The 21752-nt window shown below is 36.7% G+C and overlaps 1 pseudogene; it reads left to right on the top strand.

Moving 5' to 3' along the window:
• Nucleotides 1–19873: 19873 nt before the first annotated feature.
• On the top strand, nt 19874–21014 carry LOC103885249 (annotated as a pseudogene).
• The last annotated feature ends 738 nt before the right edge of the window (nt 21015–21752 follow it).

The raw sequence follows: 21752 nt of genomic DNA on the forward strand, positions 1-21752 counted from the left end.
AGACTACAATATAGTGAAAACATAACTTTTATATGCACTGGGAAGTCTAAAGATTTAAGTGACCTCCTTTATCGTGGAGGTTCGGTACTGAATCTGCAGTATCTCTGAGGAAAGCCTATATTTGAAGAGCTGACTAGAGAAAAGTTTCATAGAAACACAAAGCCACAAAAGAAGTGAGACAGCCTAATTTAATAAAATGAAAAGAAAAAGGAAAAAAAAAACTCTAAAAAGCACTATGCCTTTGCTCAGAAAAGCCATCTGTTTGCTAGCGTGAGTTCTGACAAAGACCAAATCCTGTCTCAAGTACAAGTTTGGAGCTTGTGTTGAAGTTCTCTAAGGGCAGTTTAACCACAGTAAGAGATTACCTCTTGTATTCCAATTTGTATTCATTAACATGCAATTCTTTTTTTATTATTATTATACTTTAAGTTCTAGGGTACATGTGCACAATGTGCAGGTTTGTTATATTCTCAAAAGAAGACATTTACACAGCCAACAGACACATGAAAAAATGCTCATCATCACTCGACATCACAAAAATGCAAATCAAAACCACAATGAGATGCCATCTCACACCAGTTAGAATAACATACAATTCTTAAAATGGTGGGATAGTCAGATGTTTGGTCTAGATCTTCCCAGTTGCTGATGATTTCATGTTCCTGCAAATATAATCTGCACTTTTCTGAAAAAGGAAAATGAAAGAGGATGGGTGACTCTCAGCCAATCCATGTGACTTCTGGATGAGGACCTATGAAATGGAGAAAACTGGATTTCCCAGAACTGGCCCTGCCACCACTCCCTTCAGATCTAATTTGAGCATATGTGTTACTTTGTGCAATTGTTGTCATAAAGATGACTCTTGTTTGATAAAAAAAAAATGGTTATAGAAAACTAGACAATGTTAACTGTACATGTATAAATAAGTTACTTCCCTTTAAATGTCAAATGCCCCATCTCTCCTTCTCTTGTTTTTTGAGCTTTTCCTAATTAGACAGACTCATAGTTTTCATCAAGAAGTTCAGTATAAAAATATTTGGGCTATCTACTATGTGTAAACTGTCACAAAAACATTTAGAAACAAGCCAGAAATCCATATGGATGAGAAGAAAAGGGAGGTGGTGATGATGGTGGTGGTGATGGTCATGGTGGTGATGGGAGTGGTGGTGGTAGTAGTGGTGATAGGGATGGTGGTGGTGGCAGTGGTGGTGGCAGTGGTGGTGGTTGTCTTGGTAATGGTGGTGGTGGTGGTGGTGGTGGTGGTGGTGGTGATAGTGGTGGTGGGGGTGGTGGTGGTGGTTCCTGGTAATGGTGGTATTGATGGTGCTTGTAGTCATGGTGGTGATGGGAATGGTGGCGGTGGTAGTGATAGCGGTGGTGGTGGTGGTGGTGGTTGTTCCTGGTAATGGTGGCATTGATGGTTGTTGTAGTCATGCTGGTGATGACAGTGGTGGTGGTGATAGTCCCAGTAATGGTGGTGTTTATGGTGGTTGTGGTTATGGTAGTGGTGGTGGTGGTGGCAGTGGTGGTGGTTGTTCCTGGTAATGGTGGTATTGATGGAGGTTTGATTATGGTGGTAGTGGTGGTGTTGGTGGTGGTCGTGGTGGTGTTGGTGGTGGTAGTGGCAGTGGTGGTGGTTGTCCTGGTAATGGTGATGTTGATGGAGGTTGTGGTTATGGGGTTAGTGGTGATGGTGGTGGTGGTGGTGGTGATAGCCATGGTCCTAACTAAAGTGATAACAGAATGAAGTTCTAGAGACCAAAATATTTTTTTAAATGAACTGTAATGATTAATTTTTTTATGTCAACTTTTGTGTGTCCAGAAGATATTAGCATTTTAATCAGTTAACAAAGTAAAGAAGATCTGCCCTACTCAATGTGGGCAGGTATCTTCCATTCCACTAAAGACCCAAATTGAAGAAAAAGGTGGGAGAGCAAATGTCCTCTCTCTTCTCAAGCTAGGACATTCATCTTCTCCTACCCTTGGACATCAAGGCTCCTGGTTTTGGGGCCTTCAAACTCCGAGACTTATACTAGTAGCCTCCCCAGTTCTCAGGCCTTCAGCTTCAGACTTGGAATTACACCATCAGCTCCCTGGTTCTCCAGCCTTCAGACTCTTGACTGAATTATACAATTGGCTTTCTTGGTTATCCAGCATGCAGACAGTATATCATGGGACCGCTTGGCTTCCATAATCACATAAGCCAATTCCCATAATAAATCTCCTCTTATCCATCTCTATATATCCTATTGGTTCTGTTTCTCTGGAGAACCCTGACTAATACATCAACTAAACCAACAAACTTTTAGCCACACTGACTATAAAAAAAGAAAGATGAAAATAACTAAAATCTGACAAGAATGCAGAGACATTAGTATTGACCTTTATAGAAACTAAAAGAATTATAAGAGATTACTTGGAATTATGTACAGCAACAAATTAGGTAATCTAGATGTATGGACAAATTCCTAGAAACACATAAATTATCAAAACTGATTTAAGAAGTAAAAAATCTTAACAGATCTAAAGAAAAAACCTTAACAGACTCAATATTCAAAAACTTCCCAACAAAGAAAAGTCTGTGCTACATGGCTTCACTGGTTAACTCTACCAAACACTAAAATAAGAATTAACACCATTCCTTCTCAAACTTTTCCAGTAAAGCAGGAGAGGGAACACTTCCTAACACATTTTGTGAGGTCAGCATTACTCTGATACTAAAGCCAAACAAAGACATCAAAAGAAAACTATAACTTAATATCCCTTATTAATACAGATGTAAAATTCTGCAACAAAATACTGGCAAACCAAATCCAACAGCACATTTTAAAAACATATTCACCACAACCAAATGAAGTGTAACTCAAGAATGCAAGTGTGATTGAACATATGAAAATCAATTAATATAATGCACCACATTAAGGAGATGGAGTAATATATTACATGATTATCTCAATACATGCAGAAAGAGTATTTGACCAAATTCTATATCCTTTCATGATTAAAAAAAGCACTCACAAACTAGGAGAGAAAAGAATTTCTTTAATATGATAAAGGGCATTTATGAAAAACCCATAGCTAACATCATACTAATCGTGAAAGAATGAAAGCTTTCCCCTAAGATCAGGAAGAAAACACGATGCCTGCTTTGACCACTGCTATTTGACACTGTACTGGAAGTTCTAATCAAAGGAATGATTCAAGAAAAAGAAATAAAAGACATCCAAATTTATGACACCTTTAGAAGTACAAATAAGTAAAACTACTTCTATTTGCAAATGACAAAATCCCATAGAATCCACAAAAATAACCTACCAGTGCTAATAAGCAAATTCAGCAAACTTGCAGGGTATAAGATCAACATACAAAAATCAGTTGTGTTTCATACATCAGCAATTAACAAACTGAAAAGGAAATTTAAAACAATGTCATTTACAATAGCACCCAAAAGAATAAAATACCCAGGAATACATTTAACAAAGGTGAAAGACATAAACTGAAAACTATAAAACATTGCTGAAAGAAACTTTAAAAGACCTAAATAAGTGAAACTATTTCCCATGTTCATGAATTGTAAGACTTAATATTGTTATCTAACAATATTACCCAAATCAATCTACAGTTCCTCAAATTCATATGGAACTGCACAGAACCCCCAAATAGCCAAAACAATACTTCAAAAGTAACATATGGTTGGAAGACTCACAATTCCCAATTTCAAAACTTACTACATAGCTAAAATAACCCAAACAGTATGGTACTGCCATAATAATAGATATACAGAACAACAGAATAAAACTTGAGATCCAGAAATAAACCCAAACATCTATGATGAATTGATTTATGACAAGGGTGCCAAGGCCATTCAACAGAGGAAGAAGAGTCTCTTCAATAAATGATGCAGGAACAAATGTATAACCACAAACAATAAAGTTGGACTCCTACCTCACTCCTTATTAAAAAAAAAAAAAAAAACTCCAAATGGATCAATGACCTAAATATGAAAGCTACAATTATAGAACTATTAAAGAAATCATACACTTAAATCTTCATGACTTTAGATTTGGAAATGGATTCCTAAACTTTCACAAAAGCATGAGCAATAAAAGTAAAAATAGATAGGTTGGACTTCATAAAAAATTAAAATATTTGTGTATCAAAGGATATTACACAATTTGTAGTTATTCTGATATGAAATTAGTATCCCTTAAATTATATCTGATAAAGGATTAATATCCAGAATACATAAAGAACCATTACAACTCAACAACAAATAGATAAGCAATTCAAATTTTTAAATGGGCAAAGGAGCTAAATAGGCATTTCTCCAAAAGAGATACACAGATCTCCAGTAAGCACATGAAAAGACGTTCAACATCACTGGTCATTAAGGAAATGCAATTTCACACCCATTAGGATACCTTTAATCAAACAAATTAAAAATGTTGGCAAGAGCCAAGCATAGTGGCTCACACCTATAATCCGAGCACTTTGGGAGCGCAAGGTGGATGATCGCTTGAGCCCAGGAGTTCAAGACCACCAGCCTGGTCAACATGGGAAACTGTATCTACTAAAAATACAAAAATTAGACAGGAATGGTGGTGTGTGCCTGTAATGTGAGGCCCAAGAATCACTTGAACCCAGGAGATGAAGGTTGCAGTGAGCCAAGATTATGCCACTGCACTTCAGCCTGGGCACCAGAGCGAGACTCCATCTCAAAAAAAGAAAAAGTTGGCAAGGATGTATAGAAATAAGAACCCTGGTACCTTCCTGGTAGGCACATAAAATGGTGCAGCTGCTGTGGAAAACAGTTGGGCTGTTCCTCAAAAAGTTAAACACAGAATTACCATCTGACTAACAGAAATGAAAAGATGTCCACACAAAAACTTGCACATGAATGTTTACAGCAATATTATTGATAACAGCAAAAAAAAGTGAAAACAGCTCAAATGCCCATCAGTGGATAATCAGATAAACAAATTGTGGTAATGGGGTGGGTGTGTGGGTGTGTGCATGTGTGTGTGTGTGTCAAAAATATGCTCAGTGAAAGAAGGTAGACACAAAGGTCACATATTGTATGGTTCCATTTATGTGATATATCCAGAATAAGCAAATCCATAGCAATAGACAGCAGATTAGTAGATAACAAACAAGAAAAATTCCTTCTACCTGGCAAAAAATCCAAGATAGAATCAGCATTTATTATATAAATAACTACTTAAACAATTTGGTGTGGTTTTGATTCTTTCAAACATCATGCATTTTGCAAATAATGATATTATACTTACATGGATTTAAGCTAAAATCTCCATAGGGTTTACATACATGTGGCTGTTCTTTTCAGTACTTTATTCTGTTATATTTTAGTCTCTTGTCTGATGCTTGATTTTTGTCTTTTCTCATTAAGAAAAAGAAAGTAGAATTATATGTCCAAATCTAGCATTAAATTACAATTCTTTTACTGAGAAAATAAGACCAAGCGCATGGAGAAAATGCAAATAGAGAGAGAACCTCTCCAAAATTCTAATTAAGCTGCAAGCCATAAAAGTGTGCAGTTTCCATAATGAAACTTAAATGTTTACAGATTTTTCATCAAAAGACAAACAACCAGGTTTTAGCCTTGACCGGGTAATGGAGATAAGAATCCAAAGACAATACCTACTGTTTTACTCTATTTGGAAAAATATTTTTTGATTTCAAAGTTTTGAATATTTAACATAAATACATGTACTTTATACAATTTTAATAAGGTACTGCTTATATATACAAATATGATGATTTGTCTATCATATATACAAACATGATGAAGAGGAAATTATTTTATTTTCTCTTAAAATTAGATGTCCATTAACTAACATCACTAGTTATGGCTTATTTTAGAAATGCTCTCCTCAAACAAATGTTCTGAATTTATACTATAACTTTAAAAGCAGGAAAAAAAATGTTTTGTGGATACTACAAACTAAGTAGAATGCATATTCTCAAAACTGTTATAGAAGATAGATGGTATTATTACCATACATACCTATGATTTGAACATAAAGAGAAAACTCAATACCACTATGATGTAATATTAGAAGGAAAAAATGAATTACCTAAGACTTAGTGTCTGTTTTTCAAATATCATCGTTAGATGTCCTACAAGTAAATAAAATCAAAGTGAAATGTGTAAGAAACTTTCTATTCCTTTATTCATTCATAGATCAGACAGTAATATAAAATAAACACAAAACCCACATTTCATCTATCTTTGTCTGTATGTAAATAATTAGCAAAGTATTTTAGCTGCTTATGTCTTGCTTTGCTTAAGCAGGCTTCTCTGTGAGGGAAAGAAACTGCTGTGTTGTTAATGTTAGTGAACCACATCCTATAAACTCTAGAGTCCAGGGGAAATATATATTGGCAAGAAGTCTACTCAAAAAATCAGGATGTGAGACATGGCATAGCTTGGCCCTTGTAGAAGGACACACCCTCTTTTTGTCAGAATTGCTTTTATTCAAGGACTTCTGTTATCATTTCCTTCTCCCTCTACCATGTCTCCTTACCTTGGATATTATGAAATAGGTATCCTTTTTAATTTATGCATTATATCATGTTTTCTACATTTGTTCATGAGTTGAAAACGAAGAAATATAGGTGTTTCTAATGTCTTCCTGGCTTTGCCATATAAAGTAATTGCTCCCAGCCATTCTTAATTTACATACCACGATTTTTGTGATTTTTTTCTCTTGTTGCTCTTGTTAATTGATATTCACATTTGGTATCTCAAAGCCTACCAACTTTTCTCCTGAATCTAATCATTTTATAGGATTCAGCATTCTTGAATGTATAATAAAGAGACAGTCACATCTTTGCCAGCAAAAGAAAGAATACATGCAGCTACACAGGTCACTTTCTAAGTATTTGCTTTAGCCTCCTTTTTACTGTGAATACAGAAAACATCTGCATTCAATGGTTCCGATTTGCAATAAGGCAGCGTGCATACAGAGAAAGCTGAATGAGAAGATACCCAAAGACTCAAATACTGTCCAAATGAGTGGACTTCTAAAATATAACCCTTTCTCAAATTTTTGTAATATATTCAGTCGAGGCCTTTTTTTTCGGTTAATTCCCCACATGCTTCAGTGATTAGTAGTAACTTTATCTTGTCATTCCCATACACTATGATAGAAACAAAATAACCCAAAAGCTAGCTTTCTGATTGAGTTTCCATAAATGCAACGTGAAGGACGTGCATGAAGAATGCGGAAGCAGGAAATGACTTGGAGAGCAATGGAGATATTATGCTGTGTTTGTTTAAGTTGCTGTGTGAAAGGCAAATCTTCCCACTCCCCTCATCACCACAGCTGTGATTAAAACTCTGGCTGGCTGAAACCAAATATAAGGTTGTGTTCTCTTCACCCAGCTGTCAATCTTTCCATTAGTTGGTTTACAGGTTGTGAGAAAAGACATGCTCCTGTTTTCAACATGTGGATGAAAGGTCCTGCTTTGGTAAATTCAATTAGATGGAAAATTGAGCTTTCTCTCTTAATTTCAACTCATCATGGAACAGTGACAACTACAGGACCTGGAATTATCTTGTTGAATCCTGTTTTTTCTTATTAGTTGATGTATATTTTATTGTTGCTACCTATAAATTCATGTTTAAGTTTATATACTATACTCAAAGTATACTTAAAGTAATAAATATGCATAAATCCAGGTTGATGTAACTTTGACACAGATGACATAATAAAGGTATGAAGAAAAATGATGGCAAATGCCATAGTCTGAAATATCAGGAGAAGTCAAAGTTGAGATTCTCACTAGCTTTCATGCATTCCTCATGTTTTCATTAAACATGTCCATAAATGCCTAGAACTGCATGAACTCATCATCTGAATCGAAGGTCAATTATAAAACATCTCATTTTCAAGTTTGCCTATCAATGCACACCTTTAAATAGCACATATACCGTTTTGGCACTGGGTTTTCTCCAGGCTCTTTTATAAAATAAGTGAAGAAGTATTATGCCTCAAAGTTTCTTAGAGAGTAAGTCTTATGGCCAGGCACAATGACTCATGCCTGTAATCCCAGCACTTTAAGAGGCCAAGGACAGAGGATTACTTGAAGCCAGGAATTTGAGACAAGCCTGGGCAACACAGTGAGACTCAGTCCCTACCAAAGAAATAATAAATTAATCAATTAATTAATTAATTTTAAAACAGAATAAGTCTCATAAGTTTCACACTGCTGGTGGGGGTGCAAACTAGTTCAACCATTGTGGAAGACAGTGTGGCGACTCCTCAATGATCTAGAACTAGAAATACCATTTGACCCAGTCATCCCATTACTGGGTATATACCCAAAGGATTATAAATCATGCTGCTATAAAGACACATGCGCAAATATGTTTACTGCGGCAATATTCACAATAGCAAAGACTTGGAACCAACCCAAATGTCCATCAATGATAGACTGGATTAAGAAAATGTGTCACATATACACCATGGAATACTATGCAGCCATAAAAAAGGATGAGTTCATGTCCTTTGTAGGGACGTGGATGAAGCTAGAAACCATCATTCCAAGCAAACTACTGCAAGGACAGAAAACCAAACACCACATGTTCTCACTCATAGGTGGGAACTGAACAATGAGAACACTTGGACGTAGGGTAGGGAACATCACACACTGGGACCTGTTGTGGGGTGTGGGGAGGGGGGAGGGATAGCATTAGGAGATATACCTAATGTAAATGATGAGTTAACGAGTGCAGCACACCAACATGGCACATGTATACATATGTAACAAACCTGCACGTTGTGTACATGTACCCTAGAACTTAAAGTATAATAAAAAATAAAATAAAAAGAAAGGAAAAACAAGAAATAATAAATAAATTTTAAAACAGAATAACTCTTATGACCAAAAGATAATAATAACAATAATATATTTTGAGAGATTCTGAAAATTAACTTTCCTTGTAACCACTTAGTCTAAAGAAAGATTTAATAGTCTTTCTTGCCTTGTTTTTTCCTCCAGCTAAAACATCTTATATGATAAAGCTAGCAAAAACAAATAGGAATAAAATTACTATCAGTTTTACCTAAGGAAACTTAAAAGTGGCCAATTTTTCTCACACTTTTACAATATTCTTAATTCTGGTGCAAAGTTGCAAGTAAATGTGTCCTCCTCAAAGAAGAATTTTTCTGAAAACTACAGATCTCTTCAAGAGATCTGAAGATTAAACTATGACTTATACACTTCCAAGCTATTTACTTCATATCAATATTGCTTCTATATTCAAACTCGCAGAAGAGCACAAAGAAAAAAATCTAGTTGAAATTTATAAAATACAAAGGTTCCTCTATGGCATCCCAATACTAGATGCAGTTTCAATGAGACATGTCCACTGCAAATAGAGGAGGCACATAAAGGAAAGCAACAGGGAAGAGACAAGTTAGAAGAGAGCACAAGTAAAAGAAACACACAAAATCAAATAGGAATAAATGTAATTGGGAAAAGGCTCTTCATAGGCTGAAAAACTACCCTGACCCACGAATCTGCACCAGCACCCACAAATTGTACTTGGTAATTTTTTCTATTTTATTAAAAAGAATTTATATTCACTATAATGTTGTCTAAAAGCCTTGTGATTATATGTATTACCCTTATGAAAGAAGCACTAAGATCAGTTGACCTAGGTTCCTCTACGTAAATTTTTCTTTGATTTAGAGAAAAAATAAAAAGGAAAAGCAAGGCGGAGAGGAGGAAAAAAGGATGAGAATATGCTGAAATATACCTTAAAATAACTATTACAGAAAATCAGTAATCTTTTCAAGTGAAAGAAAGGGAAAAGATTTGTTAAGAAATGTCATAATTTTAATTATAAGATACATCCTTTAAAATTATTTCAAATATGTGAATGTGTGTGTGTTCCTTCAGCCAATCAATTACAGAAAACGGATGACACATGGGTGATAGAAGTGCAGGCATATCTCATTTTACCGTGCTTCACTTTACTGAGCTTCATAGATATCGCTTTTACAAACTGAAGATTTGTGGCAACCCTGCATCGAACAAGTCTATCAGCACCATTTTTCCAACAGCATGTGCTCACTTTGTGTCTCTGGGTCACAATTTGGTAATTCTCACAATATTTCCAACTTTTTCATTATTATTGTATCTGGTATGGTGATCTGTGATCAGTGATCTATGGTGTTACTATTGTCATTGTTTTGAGGCATCACGAACCATGCCCATAGGCAAACTTAATAAATGTACACATTCTGACTGCTCCACCAACCAGCAGTTCCTCCGTTTCTCTCCTTGGGCCTCCCTATTCCCAGACACAACATATTGAAATTGGGCCAATGAATAACCCTACAATGGCCTCTAAATATTGCAATGAAAGGAAGAGTCTCACATCTCTCATTTTCAATCAAAAGCAAGAAATCATTAAGCTTAGTGAGGAAAATACATCGAAAGCTAAGACAGGCCAAAAGCTAGGCCTCTTGTGCCAAACAGCCAAGTTACGAATGTAAAGTAAAAGTTTTTGAAGGAAATTAAAAGTGCCACTTCTGTGAACGCATGAATGATAAGAAAGCAAAACAGCCTTACTGCTGATCCAGAGAAAGCTTTAGAGGCCTGGATAGAAGACCAAACCAGTTACAGCATTCACTTAAGCCAAAATCTAATCCACAGCAAGAACCCAATTTTCTTCAATTCTATGAAGGTTAAGAGAGGTGAAGAAGCTGTGAAAGAAAGATTGGAAGCTAGCAGAGGTTGGTTCACGAGGTTTAAGGAAAGCACAGGTGAAGCAGCAAGTGCTGATGTAGAAGCTGCAGCAAGTTATCCAGAAGATCTAGCTAAGATCACTGACAAAGATGGCTACACCAAACAACATATTTTCAGTGTAGATGAAACAGTCTTCTATTGGAAGAAGATGACACCTAGGTCTTTCACAGCTAGAGAAAAGACGTCAATGTCTGACTTTAAAGCTTCAAAGGACAGACTGACTCTTGTTAGGGGCTAATGCAGCTGGTGACTTTATGTTGGAGCCAATGCTCATTTGCTATTCCAAAACCCTAGGGCCCTTAAGAATTATGCTAAATCTTTTGTGCCTGTGCTCTATAAATGGAACAACAACACTTAGATGACAGTACATCTGTTTACTGCATGTTTTACTGAATATTTTAAGCCTTTCAATTAGACCTATTGCTCAGGAAAAAAAAAAAAAAAAGATTCCTCTCAAAATAGTACTGCTCATTAACAATGCACCTGATCATCCAAGAGCTCTGATGGAGATGACAAAAAGATTCACATTGTTTCCTTGACTGCTAATACAACATCCATTCTGCAGCCCAGAGATCAAGGAGCAATTTTGACTTTCAAGTCTTATTAATTTTTTTTTTCTGTAAACAGAGTCTTGCTCTCTTGCCCAGGCTGGAGTACACTGGCGCAATCTTGGCTCACTGCAACCTCTGCCTCCCAGGTTCAAGAGATTAGAGTACCTCAAAGCCTCCTGAGTAACTGGGACTCCAGGTGTGTGCCACCATGCCCAGCAAATTTTTGTATTGTTTGTAGAGACAGGGTTTCACCATGTTGGTCAGGCTGGTCCTGAACTCCTGAGCTCAGGCAATCTGCCTGCCTCGGCCTCCTAACGTGCTAGGATTACACGTGTGAGCCACCCACACCCTACCTCAAGTCTTATTAATTAAAAAATACATTTTGTAAAGCCATACCTGTCGTAGATAGCAATTCCTCTGATAGATCTGGGCAAAGTCAATTGAAAGCCTTCTGGAAAGGATTTCCCATTCTAGATGCTATTAAGAACATCCATGTTTCATAAAAGGAGATCAAAATATCAACATGAGCAGGAGCTTGGAAGAAGTTGATTCCAAGCCTCGTGCATGACTTTGAGGGGTTCAAGACGTCAGTGGAAGAAATAACTGCATGTATGACAGAAATAGCAAAAGAATTATAATTAGAAGTAGAGTCTAAAAGATGTGACTGAATTGCTGCAATCTTATGATAAAACTTTAAAAAATGAGGAGTTGCTTCTCATGAATGAGCAAAGAAAGTGAGTTTTTTTAAATAAGGTTTTTTGTTGTTGTTTGGTTTCTGTTTTTTGTTTTTTTTTTAGACAGGGTCCTGCTCTGTCACCCAGGCTGGAATGCAGTGGTGCAATCTGGGCTCACTGCAACCTCCGTGTCCTGGGTTCAAGTGATTCTCCTGCTTCAGCCTCCTGAGTAGCTGGGATTACAGGTGTCCACCACCACGACCAGCTAATTTTTACATTTTTAGTAGAGACTGGGTTTCACCATGTTGTCCAGGCTGGTCTCAAACTCCCGACCTCAAGTGATCCACCTAACTCTGCCTCCCAAAGTGCTGAGATTACAGGCATGAGCCACCACACCCTGCCAAAAGTGGTTTTCTGAAATAGAATCTACTTCTGGTGAAGATGCTATTATATATACATTGCATCATTGTTGTGAGCAACCACGGATTTGAAATATTTCATAAACTTAGTTGATAAAGCAGCAGCAAGGTTTGGGAGAACTGACTCCAATTTTGAAAGAAGTTCTCTTGCGGGTAAAATGCTCTCAAACAGCGTCATATGCTACAGAGAAATTTTTCTTGAAAGAGAGAGTCAGTCAATGGGGTAAACTTCATTGTTGTCTTATTTTTTTAAAATTGCCACAGCAACCCCAACCTTCAGCAACCACAACCTTGATCAGTCAGCAGCCATCAACATTGAGGCAAGACCCTCTACCAGCAAAAAGACTACAACTCACTGAAGGCTCAGATGATCGTTAGCATTTTTTAGGAAAAATGTATTTTTAAATTAAAGTATGTACACTGCTTTTTTTAGACATGTTATTCTGCTGCACATATATAAATAGGCTGCAGTACAGTGTAAACAAAACTTTTATATGCACTGGGAAACCAAAAAATGTGTGAGACTCACTTTATTACAATATTCACTTTATTTAATATTACAGTGGTCTGGAGCTGAACTTGCAATATCTCTGAGGTATACCTGTGAATACATTTTATCTACTTGCAACATGACAGTGAACTGATCTTTCTCCAAACACATAGAAATGCTAGAAAACATATAAACCCCAAAAAAGGTATATAGCTTAGAAATACTCAGAGTTCAAAAACAAAGAGGTAACCCAAAGCCAAAGTTACAAGAGTATATGCAGACAGTATAACAACTTAAGAACATATAAAGTAGAAACTGAACCTAGGGGTCAGTAGCTAAGGTTTTAAGGTCCATCTATCAGGACAGGATATGTGGTTTGGGGCCCATCTAAGTAGTGAAGTTAGAATGAAATAACTGAGGTACCTGAATAAAAAGTTCAGATATTCAAAAGATGGCTTATTCCATTTAAAAGGGACATTAAAAGCAAAAACAAAATATTTACTCACTAGCCCAGGAGAGCAGTTTTTGTTTTGTTTTGTTTTCTTTTCTTTTTTTTTCCAGTTCTCTGCCAAAAGCTCTGGTTAGGAAAAAGTTTTCTATAACCAATCAAAACCTAAGATAGGTTTGGGGCCCACGGTATGATGGTAATCCCATGCCAGATAAGAAATAGCTGCTAGTAATTAATATTATATAATGTTATAGTGTAATTGCTAAGAAATATTATTAAATGAACAAAACTAGGAGCTGGACAGTGTCAACAGTAATCATGCATTTATCTAGGAAAACAATATAAATTTAATTCCATTTTAAAAGCAGACACAAAAGAAAGATAAATCAAAGCTAATTACATCGTTTACCTATGGGAAAGCAGAGAAAAGGGCAAAGCGAGAAGGATAGAAACTAGACTTCGTCAAATTTATCTTATTTTCTAGTTTTGACTCTGAAACTATATAAATTTCTAACATAATTATAAAGCAAAGCTGAATCAAGAATGTTAAAAACTATTCCCAAAATTTGAAAGTAAAATGAAATAAACTAACTTACGTATCAAGTTGCTAGCTTAAACACAAAGAACAATTATTTCAAGTGACATTAAACAGAGTAATTAGATTATAAATTCTAAGTGAGATATACAGCAAGAACCAAAAGAACTGTAAAAAAAATTGTAAACTTTTTCCCAGTAACCATATTGTTAGCAATACCATTGGTATTGTTATACTGATATTAAAATAGAGATTAATTTCATTAATGTTATTATACTAGGAACCAACAGTTTTAGCATAAGAGGGAAAAAAACACAAACATAAAACCAAAAATGTTAAGTAAAACTCCTATAACCCCAAATTTGAAATAGAAAAGTTTTTTAGAACAAACTGTTTGCAAGGTTGACCCTGTGAACTTGGATTTCGAAGTGTTGCCACCAGTCCCAGAACTACTAAGAGAGGTCACTGTGCCTAAACGGTTTGTACAATGCGGTTTAAGTTAAACACCTCCTCTCTTTTTGAGAGTCTGGAATTTTGTATATGCCATGCAGAGAATGCCTAGATAAGCAGCCTCTAATAAATACCCTGGGCACAAAGTCTCTAGTGAGCTTCCCTGGTAGACATTTCACATGTGTTGTCACAACTTGTTCCTGAGGGAATTAGGTTCATCCTGTGTGACTCCATGAGCAGAGGACTTTTCAAGGCTTGTGGCTGGTTTCCTCCAGACTTTGCTCCATTTGCCTTTTCCCTTTACTGGTATTGCTTTGTATCCTTTGCTATAATAAATCACAGCCATGAGTATGACTATATGCTGAGTCCTGTGAGTCCTCCTAGTGAGTCACTGAATCTGGGGGTTGTCTAGGAATTCCTAAGACAGTGGGAAACTTTACAGACTAATAAGCTGGTTTCCTCAACAAATAAATCACACAAGACAAAAAGGAGGAAAAAATCTTATAAAGAAATTTAATAATAAATTTTTAATTTTAATTTTTTGTTTCAGTTCCTCTAAATATGGCAAATACTGATGGGAACAAAAAATTAAAATTTGTTATTCAGAAGCCATAAAACTCAAAAAAAGTTAAATTGCAGATCCTTTTTGTGTAAGTCCATGTCATTTATACTCTTGAAGTCATTTAAGCTTAAAACTGTACTAAGACTTTTGGAATATTCGGTATAAACAAACTAAATTTGACTAAAGAAGAATATAGAAAACCTGAACATATTCATGATATCAAAGAAATTAATTCAGCAGTCAAAAATATGTCCACAAGAAAATATCAGTCAAAAGTTGTTTATAGACAAGTATCACCAAATCTTAAAGAAACAGGTAACCCCTATTTTAAGCAAGATATTCCAAGAATAAAAAATAGGAAAAGCTATCCAGCTTATCTTCTAGGACTAGGGTATTAGTCCATTTTCATGCTGCTGATAAAGGCATACTCAAGACCGAGAAGAAAAAGAGGATTAATTGAACTTACAGTTCCAAATGGCTGGGGAGGCCTCAGAATCATGGTGGGAGGCAAAAGGCACTTCTTACATGGCAGCAGCAAGAGAAAATAAGGAAGAAGCAAAAGCGGAAACCCATGATAAATCCATCAGATCTCGTGAAACTTAGTCACTGTCATGAGAATAGTACAGGAAAGACCAGCCCCCATGATTCAATTACCTCCCCCTGGGTCCCTCCCACAACACATGGGAATTCTAGGAGATACAATTCAAGTTGATATTTCGGTAGGGACACAGCCAAACTATATCATTCTGCCCCTGGCTCCTCCAAATCTCATGTTCTTATATCTCAAAACCAATCATGCCTTCCCAACAGTCCCCCAAAGTCTTAACTCATTTCAGCATTAACCTAAAAGTCCACAGTCCAAAGTCACATCTGAGACAAGGCAAGTCCCTTCTGCCTATGAGCCTGTAAAATCAAGAGCAATCTAGTTACTTCCTAAATACAATGGGAGTACAGGTATTGGGTAAATACAGCTGTTCCAAATGAAAGAAATTGGCCAAAACAAAGCAGTTACAGGGTCCATGCAAGTCTGAAATCCAGCAGGGCAGTCAAATTAAATGATCTCCTTTGATTCCAGGTCTCACATTCAGGTCATGCTGATGCAAGAGATGTGTTCCCATGGTCTTGGGCAGCTCCACCCCTGTGGCTTTGCAGGGTACAGCCTCCCTCCCAGCTGCTTTCACAGGCTAACGTTGCATGTCTGCAGCTTTTCCAGACGCATGGTGCAAGGTGTCACTGGTCTACCATTCTGGGGTCTGGAAGACGGTGCCCCTCTTCTCACAGCTCCACTAGGAAATGCCCCAGTATGAACTCTCTGTGGAGACTCCAACCCCACATTTCCCTTCCGCACTGCCCTAGCAGAGGTTCTCCATGAGGGTCCCGCCCCTGCAGCAAACTTTTGTCTGTACATCCTGGCGTTTCCATACATCTTCTGAAATCTAGGCAGAAGTTTCCAAATCTCAATTCTTCTGTGCCCTTGCGGGCTCATTACCACTGGGAAGCTGCCAAGGTTGGGGCTTCCATCCTCTGAAGCCACAACCCAAGCTTTACGTCAGCCCCTTTCAGCCATGACTGGAGTGGCTGGGACACAAGGCACCAAGTCCCTAGGCTGCACATAGCATAGGGACCCTGGGCCTGGCCCCAAAACCACATTTTTCTTTCAGGCCTCCCGGTTTGTGATGGGAGGGCCTGCTGTGAAGGTCTCTGACATGACCTGGAGACATGGTCTAGAGACATTTTCCCCACAGTCTTGGGGATTAACATTAGGCTCCTTGCTATGTATGCATATTTCTGCTATGTATGCTTGAATTTCTCCTCAGAAAAATGGGTTTTTCTTTTCTACTGCATCATCAGGCAACAAATTTTCTGAACTTTTATGCTCTATTTCCCTTTCAACAGCACCCAAGTCACCTTTTAAATGCTTTGCTGCTTATAAATTTCTTCTTTCAGACACCACAAATCATCTCTCTCAAGTTCAGAGTTCCACATATCTCTAGGGCAAGGGCGAAATGCTGCCAGTCTCTTTGCTGAAACATAACAAGAGTCACCTTTGCTCCAGTTCCCAACAAGTTCCTCATCTCCATCTGAGATCATCTCAGCCTGGACCTTATTGTTCATATCACTATCAGCATTTTTGTCAAAGCCATTCAGCAAATTTCTAGGAGGTTCCAAACTTTCCCACATTTTAAACCTGTCTTCTAGGGACATGGATGCAGCTGGAAACCATCATTCTCAGCAAACTATCGCAAGAACAGAAAACCAAACACCGCATGTTCTCACTCATAGGTGGGAACTGAACAATGAGATCACTTGGACTTGGGAAGGGGAACATCACACACCGGGGCCTATCATGGGGAGGGGGGAGGGGGCAGGGATTGCATTGGGAGTTATACCTGATGTAAATGATGAGTTGATGGGTGCTGACGAGTTGATGGGTGCAGCACGCCAACATGGCACAAGTATACATATGTAACAAACCTGCACATTATGCACATGTACCCTAGAACTTAAAGTATAATAATAAAAAAATTAAAAAATAAAAGAAAAAACCTGTCTTCTTCTGAGCCCTCCAAACTGTTCCAATCTCTGCCTGTTACCCATTTCCAAAGTTGCTTCCATATTTTCAGGTATCTTTTCAGCAACACCCTACTCTACTGGTACAAATTGACTGTACTAGTGTGTTTTCATGCTGCTGATAAAGACATACCCGAGACTGCGAAGAAAGAGGTTTAATTGGACTTACAGTTCCACATGACTGGGGAGTTCTCAGAATCATGGCAGGTGGTGAAAGGCATTTCTCACACGTCAGTAGCAAGACAAAATGAGGAAGAAGCAAAAATGGAAACCCCTGATAAATCCATCATATTTCATGAGACTTAGTCACTATCATGATAATAGCATGGGAAGGACCAACCCCCATGTTTCAATTAGCTCCCCCTGGGTCCCACCCAAAACACACAGGGATTCTGGGAAATACAATTCATGTTGAGATTTGGGTGGGGACACAGCTAAACCATATCAACTAGTATAATCTCAATGCCCAAAATGGCAAAAATGGGTAAGAAAAGACTATAGGCAGGCTCATTTACTAACAGAGATGAAAATGTCCAACATAAATTAATGAATTTAATCAATTTAGTTAAGCAAAGTGTGTCCATCTATATCATCTAAATGTCTATGTCTATATACATATATCTACTTAACTGTGTCATAATCAAGTAAGATTTATCCCAGGAATTCAAGGATAGACTGACATTGCTAAATCTAGTAATGTAAGCTGCCATATTAACATATTTAGGAGAAAAACCGTAAGATCATTTCAAAAGATACAGGAAAAAAAATTCAACATCTATGTATTATATTAAGAAACTTTTAGCTAACTAAGAATACAAGAAAATTCTCTTAACCTGATATTTAATAGTAGAATTTTGAAGCATTCTCTTTAAAATTAGAAACAAGATAAAAATGTTTGTTAGTACTGCTTCAAGTTAGGCCTATACAGGAAATCCTAACCAGTTTTTTGGGTTTTTTTTTTTTTTTTTGAGATGAAGTCTCGCTCTTGTTGCCCAGGCTGGAGTGCAACGGTACGATCTCGGCTCACTGCAACCTCTGCCTCCCAGGTTCAAGCGACTCTCCCTCCTCAGCCTCCCAAGTAGCTGGGATTACAGGTGCCTGCCACCATGTCCAGCTGAATTTGTATTTTTAGTAGACACGGGGTTTTACCATGTTGGCCAGGCTGGTCTCAAACTCCTGACCTCAGGCGATCTGCCTGCCTCGGCCTTCCAAAGTGCTGGGATTACAGGCATGAACACCATGCCCAGCCCCTAACCAGTTTTAAAAGTCTAAGAATTGAAAAAATAAAAATTATTATTTATAAATAGTATGATTATACAGAAGATCCAAGAGAATCTACAAACTGTCAAAACTAATGAGACAATTCAACAAGATTACTAGGAATAAGATCAACATACAAAAAATTAATAGCATTCCTACACAGAGGCAATAGCCACGCATAAATGTAATAAAACATCTCATTCCAATAGAAACAAAATCATAATGCACCTAGAATATATCAAACAAAATCTGAGTAAAACTTTTACAGAGGAAATTCTAAAACTTTACCATCAGGCATAAATGGAAACTTAAATGAATGGGAAGATATACCATGTTGGTAGATGAAAAAAATTCAGTTTCAAAAAAATGTCTGTTCTCACTAAATTATTTCAATAAATTCAACTCCACCAAAAATCCCATGAAGGTTGTTAACAGAACTTGACAATGTGACCCCTATAATTCACATGTAAAAGAAAAGACTGAAAATAAGATACTTTTGAAGAAGATGAACAATGTAGAATGATTTATCCTAACAGCCATCATCCTATTATAAAGCTATGATAATTTAGACGGCATAATGTTGGCATAGAGATAAACAAATCAACCACACAGAATAGGGAACCCAGAAACAGAACCACATATATATGGCAATTTGGTACTGAATATTGTTGGTACTCTATACTAGAAAGTTGGCAATACAAATCATTGAGGAAACGATAAATTATTTTCATAATGATACTGAGAAAATTAGTTACATATGGAAAAAAAATTAGACCATCTCGCAAAATAAACTCCAGGTGGATTTTTAAAACTTAAGGCTAGAAAGCAAAAGTTGTAACATTTTTAGAAGAAAAAATGAAAATTAACCCTATGACATCAAAATAGGAAAAACTTTCTTAAGACCCAAAAAAGTAGAAGCCTTAAAAGGTAAGGCCAAAAATATTTACACAGTAAGTTTTGAAACCTCTATACATCCATACATCACAAACAAAGTAAAAAGATAAGCCGGTGTAACTACCGCCCCTGCCTCTGGGAAATGAAATTTCTGTGGAAGGAAGCGTGAGCAGTAACCAGGCCAACCTAGAAAGGCTTTCTTTCTGAGATTTCACTTCCCTATCAACTCCTCAGCTCGAGGCACCAAATAATGTCATCTGAAATGTTGCCAGCATTTATTGAAACTTCTAATGTTGACAAAAAGCAAGGCATAAATGAACATCAAGAGGAAAGCCAGAAGCCAAGATTAGGTGAAGGGTGTGATCCAGTATCTAAACGACAAATGAAAAAACTAATAAAACAGAAACAACGGGAAGAGCAATGGGAACTCCGCAAACAAAAGCGGAAAGAAAAACGCTAGAGGAAAAAATTGGAGCGACAATGTCAAATGGAATCAAACTCAGATGGAAATGACAGAAAACGTGTTCGAAGAGATGTTGTTCATAGCACCCTTCACCTCATTATTAACTGTAGTTTTGATGACTTGATGGTATTAAAGGACATTAAGAAACTTCATAAGCAGATTCAACGATGTTATGCAGAAAACCGACGGGCACTGCATCCTGTGCAGTTTTACTTGACAAGCCATGGAGGTCAGCTGAAAAACAACATGGATGAAAATGACAAAGGATGGGTCAACTGGAAGGATATCCATATCAAACCAGAGCACTATAGTGAACTCATAAAAAAAAAGAAGACCTGATTTATCTTACATCAGATTCACCTAATATACTGAAGGAATTAGATGAATCAAAGGCTTATGTGATTGGAGGATTAGTAGATCACAACCATCACAAGGGACTCACATATAAACAAGCATCAGATTATGGAATCAATCATGCACAGCTCCCGCTTGGAAATTTTGTGAAGATGAATAGTCGAAAAGTTTTGGCAGTTAATCATGTGTTTGAGATTATTCTGGAATACCTGGAAACAAGAGACTGGCAAGAAGCATTTTTTACTATCTTGCCCCAATGGAAAGGAGCTGTTCCCACAGACAAAACCTGTGAAAGTGCTTCTTATGACAATCAGTCTGTCAGGATGGAGGAATGTGGATCGGACAGTGATTCCAGTGAGACGGAAGATAGCAGAAATGAACTAGATTCACCATGTGAAGAAAAGCAGGATAAGGAAAATCACACTGAATCTACAGTGAACTCTCTGCCACACTAATGTTACCTGGTTTCCTTTTAGTTTAAGGAAAAATTAGGAGAAAGCAAGGTGCTGTATAGAATATTGAACATTTTATTTTCTGTTATTTCTGCTGTGACATTTAAAAACTTTTTTTGGACCTAAATAATAATTAAAAAGTCCTTTAAACTTTGTAAGAAAATATTTTTGATTTAGAATAAGATTTAAATGTGTATTTTTGTTTGTTTTTAAAGCCTCAAATAGTAGTTTCTAGATAATTTTACTTTATTAATATATTTTCATACTCTTTAGAATGTGCCTTCTGACCTCTCAGTTTTTTAATTTTATAGTCACATCAACGTCTTTATGATCTATTGCCTACGTATCTGTGAAGGCACATATTCATAAATATGCTGTCAATCTATCAGAATATTGTGTATGATAGGTTACCCTCTATTTGCAGTTTTTATGTTTAACTTAGTTACTTGAAAGAAATGTAGTAATTTTTGGAAGAAGTATCAGTTTGATAGACTTAGTTCATTTCTTTTGGACTATGGAATGCATATCTGTTCCTTCTTTGTGATGCCTTTTTATGGTTCTGAAGTAATTACTGAACAGTTGAGAATCTCTTTAATGCATTTTCTTAATTCTTACAATGGTGATAAGTTACTCCAATTATAAAATTGAATTTTGCAGACTAAATTATTTTATAAGGCTGTTGCTATTGAAAGATCAATTTTGTCTTTACCTGCATTTAAAATGGAACAGCTTTTAGCAGCTGTGGTTTTTTTTTCCATATAATTTTTTAATTTGTTGGCTCTTAAGATGAATAAAGTTTATATGTGCATCTGCCTCCTCTCCTATAAGAATATGCATACTAATTTATGTT

Source organism: Papio anubis, chromosome 5 (genome assembly GCF_008728515.1).
Source record: "Papio anubis isolate 15944 chromosome 5, Panubis1.0, whole genome shotgun sequence".
NCBI classification, from domain to species: Eukaryota; Metazoa; Chordata; class Mammalia; order Primates; family Cercopithecidae; genus Papio; species Papio anubis.